This window comes from Arachis hypogaea, chromosome 3, assembly GCF_003086295.3.
Source record: "Arachis hypogaea cultivar Tifrunner chromosome 3, arahy.Tifrunner.gnm2.J5K5, whole genome shotgun sequence".
In the NCBI taxonomy this organism is placed as follows: domain Eukaryota; kingdom Viridiplantae; phylum Streptophyta; class Magnoliopsida; order Fabales; family Fabaceae; genus Arachis; species Arachis hypogaea.
Genome location: NC_092038.1, coordinates 105475023 through 105481698, shown reverse-complemented (window position 1 = coordinate 105481698; position 6676 = coordinate 105475023).

The following is a 6676-nucleotide window of genomic DNA, read 5'->3' as shown; positions in this document are numbered from 1 at the left end:
CCTATATAATGACCTATACAATTAAGTGCTAATCTAACTACCCATTCCTCACTTTTTCACATACTCATGCATTTTCTTTCGATTACCACATATATGCATTGATTTTATTTGAACCTTATTTTGGGGCATTTTGTCCCCTTTTATTGCTTTTCTTTTCCTTTCTTTTTCTACATATTTTTTTTCTTTCTTTTCTTTTCTTTTTCGCTTTTATTTTTTTATTTCTTTTTTTCATTTTTCTTTTTCTTCAAACTATATACAGGAACATCAATGCATAAGGTCTTTTCATTTAATCAATACACGAGTATGTACCCAATTCTCAAATATAAAAAATACAAACACACCTCTTTATCCCAACAAAAGTTCCCAATCCTCACTAAACTTGAAAATAAGCACTCTCACTAGTCTAAGCTAATCAAAGATCCAAATAGGGGACTTTTGTTGTTTTCCGCTTTAGGGCTTGTAATGTGCTAAAATGAAGAATAATTGGGTTAAGCATAGGCTCAAACTTGGTTGCAATGGATGGTAAAAGTTAGGCTATTTGGTTAAGTGAGCTAATGAAATAATGGCCTCAATCATATAAATGCATGAATACAAGGAATAATTGGACATATAGAATTGGGCAAATCAAGGATCACCATCATAGAAAGAGAATAATTGCACACAAGAAGGGAAATAAGTGGTTATAAAATCTAACCACACCAATAGGCTCAAAACTCACTTGCTTGTGTTCTTAGCTCAAAGCATGCTTCATAAAGTATGAATTCAAGCAAGTTTCAAAAATTTTCAATCAATTGGGTTGTGCTCTCTAGATGGATTCCTTGTAAAAAATTTTATCATTTTGACTAAGCATTGTTGTGATTGAGAAGGCTCAAAAATTCCTTAGTTTATCCCTTTTCTTTTTCGCTCAAAACAAGTTTCATATGCAAAAGGAAAGGGTAACTAAGTCTTAACAAATCCAAAATAGTTTCTAATCACAACCATAAGCTAAAAAAACTAACTATATAAAGAAAGATCCAACTAAAAGTATGAAATAGCTAACATCCAAAATGAAAGAGTATCCAACAACTAAGGCAAAAGTGTCTAAAGTATCTAACATAAGCAATATATACAATAGGGTGCAAAATGAAATAAGATAACATAACTAGAAAATAGCCGAAATGTTCACCAATCTACTGACGGTGCCAACGGCAACCTCCCCACACTTAAGATCAAGCATCATCCCCGATGCTAATCCTGAGGATCAGGGAGAGGTACACCGGTAGGCTCAGGTATCGGCTGAAGGTCCGGCTGAGGCTGAGTCTCCTGAGTCTGAGGCGGTGCCTCCATGTGAACCAGCTCCTCCTCATGAGTACCCTCATCGTGTAAATCGGCATGCTCCTCCTTGTGGGTCTCCTCATCTGATCCGGAGGACTTTGGAAGAGGGGGCAGCTCAAGGCCCTGGGCCACAAACATCTGGTCAATCCAATCTAGGCAACGCATGAGCTGGCACTTGCTGCGCTTCATGAACCGAAAAAGACGCTGAACCAGTAAGTAAGTTGGCTGAGGTGCTGGTGGTGGTGGTAAAGGAAGAGCTGCTGCAGTTGCTGATGTAGATGCTCCTGCTGGGGCTGATGATGAAGAGGGTCTAGCTCCCTCAACTGCTGCTCTAGCCCGAGATCAGCGTTGGGAGGCAGGCTTCTCGTGCACCCAGGATCCCCATGGAATAGTAATTAGATCCTTCGCAGGGAGCGATGGAGGCGGTGATACATCATCCTGATGCCACAGAACTCTGGCCCTCTGAATCATCTGAGTGATCATAACCGGGAAAGGAAAGGTGCCTCTGATATGGGCTCTCTACATAAATTGCTTGATCAGCTGGGGGTAATAAACCTCCTTCCCCTCTATGAAACAGTTGATCAGGATCAGCATCGCAACAGGTATGTCAGAGAAATGAGTGGTAGGCATGAGGTAGTGAGTGAAGCTCTGCTGCCAAGTCTTGGCCTCTCGGCTCAGATAACTGAAGTGCATCCCATTGGGTGCCTTGTTCTCAGCATCCATAACCCAAGGGGCCTCTGGAGTAGCTACCACTGCTCTCAGTGCATCAAAATCGAAGGTCATACAATGAGGCTCTATCTCAGCCTGTAGGAAGGCATCAGTGTCACCAGTCTTAGGCCGGCAGGTAAGGGTATACTCAATGGCCTCCTCGGTGATAGGTATCTCAACTCCTCTAACCAATACCGAGTCAAGGGTGTGGCGGAAAAAGTTGCAGTAAAATTCTTGCACCCAAGACCAGTTCACCCGGCTCAACTCTCTATCTACAAAAGCGAGACCCATCTGGTCAATGCGCTGGTGGATGATGTCTGTCAAATCAGATGGGATAACTAACTTTTTCTCAATTTTCAGATTCTTTGAATTGTAGGTTGGGAATTTGAGTTCGCAGTAAAGATTTGGGAACTTGACTATATCCTGAGCCGGTAGTAATTGGTTTGCCTTTTCTATGTCAATTAGAAGGTTTTGAGCATAAGCTTGAAGTGAGGAGAGAGTGGGGTCTGGTGTTCTCCTCCTCTTTTTGAAAGATGATGCTTTCCCTTTTCTTTTGTCTGACATCCTGAAAATTAGAATAAGCAATTAAGCAAGTAAGCAAATAGCAAGTAAGAGCATGTTTAGGATGTAAGATGGATGGAAAATAGTCATATGGTGAACTAAAACAGAAAACTTGGATAGCAAGTAAGCATAGGAAATGGAAGTATAAACCAAGAATTCAATGTTTCAATCATGTGACACAAGACTTTGAAGATTAGGCATATTCAACATCATACCTTAAAAGAATTGATTGAAGAGTTAGGGGTAATTAAAACTGAGGTTAGTGGGTTAAAGAGATTAGTGGGTTAGGAAAAATGAAGTTGGTGATTGGTGGTATGATGGAGAATAGCTTCATGAAAAGAAGTTTGCAAATTGTGCGCAACAATCATGTTCACAAGCATGAAAATATAGAAATGTCAAAAATGCACGAAAATGGACTCGCAATAGTTGGTATTAAAAGCAATAACGTGCAATTGTGCAACTATGAGAGTTTGAAAACTAAGTTGAGTTAAAAGGAGTTGCGCAATCAAAGCATACCAACTATTGTAAGAGAATGAACATAATGTAAGGAGGTTGCATATCATGGTTTTAACAAAAATGTAGGCAACTCCTTAAGTTCACTTGGTTAATGCCAATCGCAGGAATCAGAATAAGAACGGAAAAACTGGCCCAAAAGTCCCGGGTATTGAACTTGGTAAGTTATGCAAAGCTTAGTTTGAAGGTGCCAAGTTCAATTACGAGACCAGTATTTGAAAGTGAAACAGTTTTATCAAAAATTGGGCAGCATTTCGGCTTAAAATTGGACATTCCCAGATAGCAAAACGAACAAGAAATGATCTCAAAAGTATCACTCAAATACCATACACAAAATCAAGCAAGCATGGCAGTAGAATAGGTACAGTATGGCAAGACATGGTTAAACCACTCAGCAAGTAATCAATAAAAGCTTAGATGTGTACCAGGCAGCAGTAGCATGATCATAGGATATGAATAACACAACATGGTAAAGTATGATCATACACTCAGCAATCAATCAATATAAGCACAATTAGGTAAACAGATACGGCACAATTATCAGGCATAAAATCCTCTATCCAGAATCTAACTACCTAATAGTAGAAATTTCTATCTATCCTAACAATCAAAATTCAAATTCTAACTAATTAACAAGAGCTAACACTATCTAACAACAGAAATAAACTAAGTAAATAGAACAGAGTTAGAGCAGAGGCTAGTAACCTGGAATGCAGGGCAGAGGTGGGGATTGGAACTGGGTGGGCAGTAGGGGTGAGGTGGGTCAGAAGTGGAGTGGCCGCCTCAGATGGTGGGGGTGGCAGAGACCCACAGCGATAGAGCAGTGGTCAGGGCAGAGGAGGAATTGATAGACGAGATAGAGATAGTGAAGAGCTGGGGTTGAGGGGTCTTATAGGTGGGAGAAGAATGAAAGAAGGGAGGAGAGCTAGGTTCACCGGTGGCAGAGGTTGCGATGGGGGCAGCAGAGAAGGGGGCGGAAGGAAGAGAGAGGGAAGAAGGAGAGGGAAAGAGAGAGAGGAGGGATGAGGGCGATGGAGGTGGCGACGGCGTCGCCGGAGGTTCGGTGTTGTGGCGGTGAAGGGGCTTAGAGGGATGGCTATGGAGGAGGGGGAGAGACGTTGGGGGTGGAGGGTATGTGCGCGACTGCGTTGGCTGGTCTCGCGTAGTTAGGGTTATAATTTTTGAATCCCCGCGCTCGTGCACCATGCACGTCCGCGCGGATTGGTGAGAAGAGCAACTGGCGCGATGGCGCCATGCGCACCTTCGCGTGGATGGAATGTGTAGTCATGGGCGCGGACGCGTACAGCGCTCGTCCGCGCCATAGGAGTTGGGCCAGAAGCTTAACACGAGCCTATGGTTTGCACAACTCTCTGAATTTTGGCTTGGAAGCCGCATCACTGGATCGGTGCGAACGCGACAGGTGCGCGAGTGCGTGCATTTTCATATAGACTCGTAGGTGCGCAAGCACGCAGTGCGCGTCCGCGCGATGGAGGTTGGGCCAGGAGCTTAATGCAGGCTCAAGGGAGGCCCAACTCTCTGAAAAAGATATGGGCTGGTGCCATCAACCTAGGGACGCGTACGCAGCAAGGGCGTGTTCGCGTGCTATCGCATAAGGGTGCATGGACGCGCACGCGCGATGTGCGCGCTCGCGTGAGATGAGTTAGGCTAAAAGCTTAACGATCGCATAAGAGTGGCCCAACTCTCTGGAATTTAGTATGGTGATGCATCTGCTCATGGACGCATGCGCGTACTGCGTGCGCACGCGTCCGACCCCTTTTTTTTTAATTTCTCAAAAACTCCTGATGAGCGGATATTTTATATGCTTTTTGGGTGTATTTTCATGTAGATATTAGCATGTTTTAATTAGTTTTTAATATAATTTTATTAGTTTTTAGGCAAAAATTATATTTTTGGACTTTACTATGAGTTTGTGTATTTTTCTGTGATTTCAGGTATTTTCTGGCTGAAATTGAGGGAGTTGAGCAAAAATCTGAGTTAGGCTGAAAAAGGACTGCTGATGTTGTTGGATCCTGACCTCCTTGCACTCGGAATAGATTTTTTGGAGCTACAGGAGTCCAATTGGTGCGCTCTCAATTGGGTTGGAAAGTAGACATCCAGGGCTTTCCAGCAATATATAATGGTTCATACTTTGCGTGAAGATAGACGACGTAAACTGGTGTTCAACGCCAGTTTTATGTTGCAGTCTGGCGTCCAGCGCCAGAAACAGGTTACAAGTTGGAGTTCAACGCCCAAAACACGTTACAACCTGGCGTTCAACTCCAAAAACAGCCCAAGCACGTGAGAGGCCTAAGTCTCAGCCCCAGCACACACCAAGTGGGCCCCAGAAGTGGATTTATGCGCCAATTATCTTAGTTTACTCATTTTCTGTAAACCTAGGTTACTAGTTTAGTATTTAAACAACTTTTAGAGGCTTATTTTGTATCTCATGACATTTTTAGATCTGAATTTTATACTCTTTGACGGCATGAGTCTCTAAACTCCATTGTTGGGGGTGAGGAGCTCTGCAGCGTCTCGATGAATTAATGTCATTACTTCTGTTTTCCATTCAAACATGCTTGTTCTTATCTAAGATGTTCATTCGCGCTTAACTATGAAGAAGGTGATGATCCGTGACACTCATCACCTTCCTCAATCCATGAATGTGTGCCTGACAAACCACCTCCGTTCTACATCAGATTGAATGAGTATCTCTTAGATTCCTTAATCAGAATCTTCGTGGTATAAGCTGGAATTGATGGCGGCATTCATGAGAATCCGGAAAGTCTAAACCTTGTATGTGGTATTCCGAGTAGGATTCTGGGATTGGATGACTGTGATGAGCTTCAAACTCGCGAGTGTTGGGCGTGATGACAAACGCAAAAGAATCAATGGATTCTATTCCGACATGGTCGAGAACCAACAGCTGATTAGCCGTGCTGTGACAGAGCATTTGGACCATTTTTACTGAGAGGATGGGAAGTAGCCATTGACAATGGTGACACCCTACATATAGCTTGCCATGGAAGGAGCCTTGCGTGTGGGAAGAGGAATACAAGAGGAAAGCTTAAATGAGAAGGACAAAGCATCTCCAAAACTCCAACATATTCTCCATTATTGCATAACAAGTAATTATTTCACGCTCTTTTATTTTTCTAATAATTCAAACTGATAATTATAATTGATATCCTGACTAAGAATAATAAAATAAACATAGCTTGCTTCAAACCAATAATCTCCGTGGGATTGACCCTTACTCACGTAAGGTATTACTTGGACGACCCAGTGCACCTGCTGGTTAGTTGTGCGAAGCTGTGTTAAATAGTCCATTAATATTGGCATACACAATTTTGTGCACCAAGTTTTTGGCGCCGTTGCCGGGGACTGTTCGAGTTTGAACAACTAAAGGTTTATTTTATTGCTTAGATTAGGAATAATTTATTTTTGTTGCTATAGAGTCATTAAATTCTGAGTCCTTTATTCCCTTTTCAAAAATTTTTCAAAAATATTATTTTTCTTTATCAAATTTTTAATTTTTCGTGAGTTTAGAGTTTTGTTCTAAGTTTGGTGTCAATTACATATT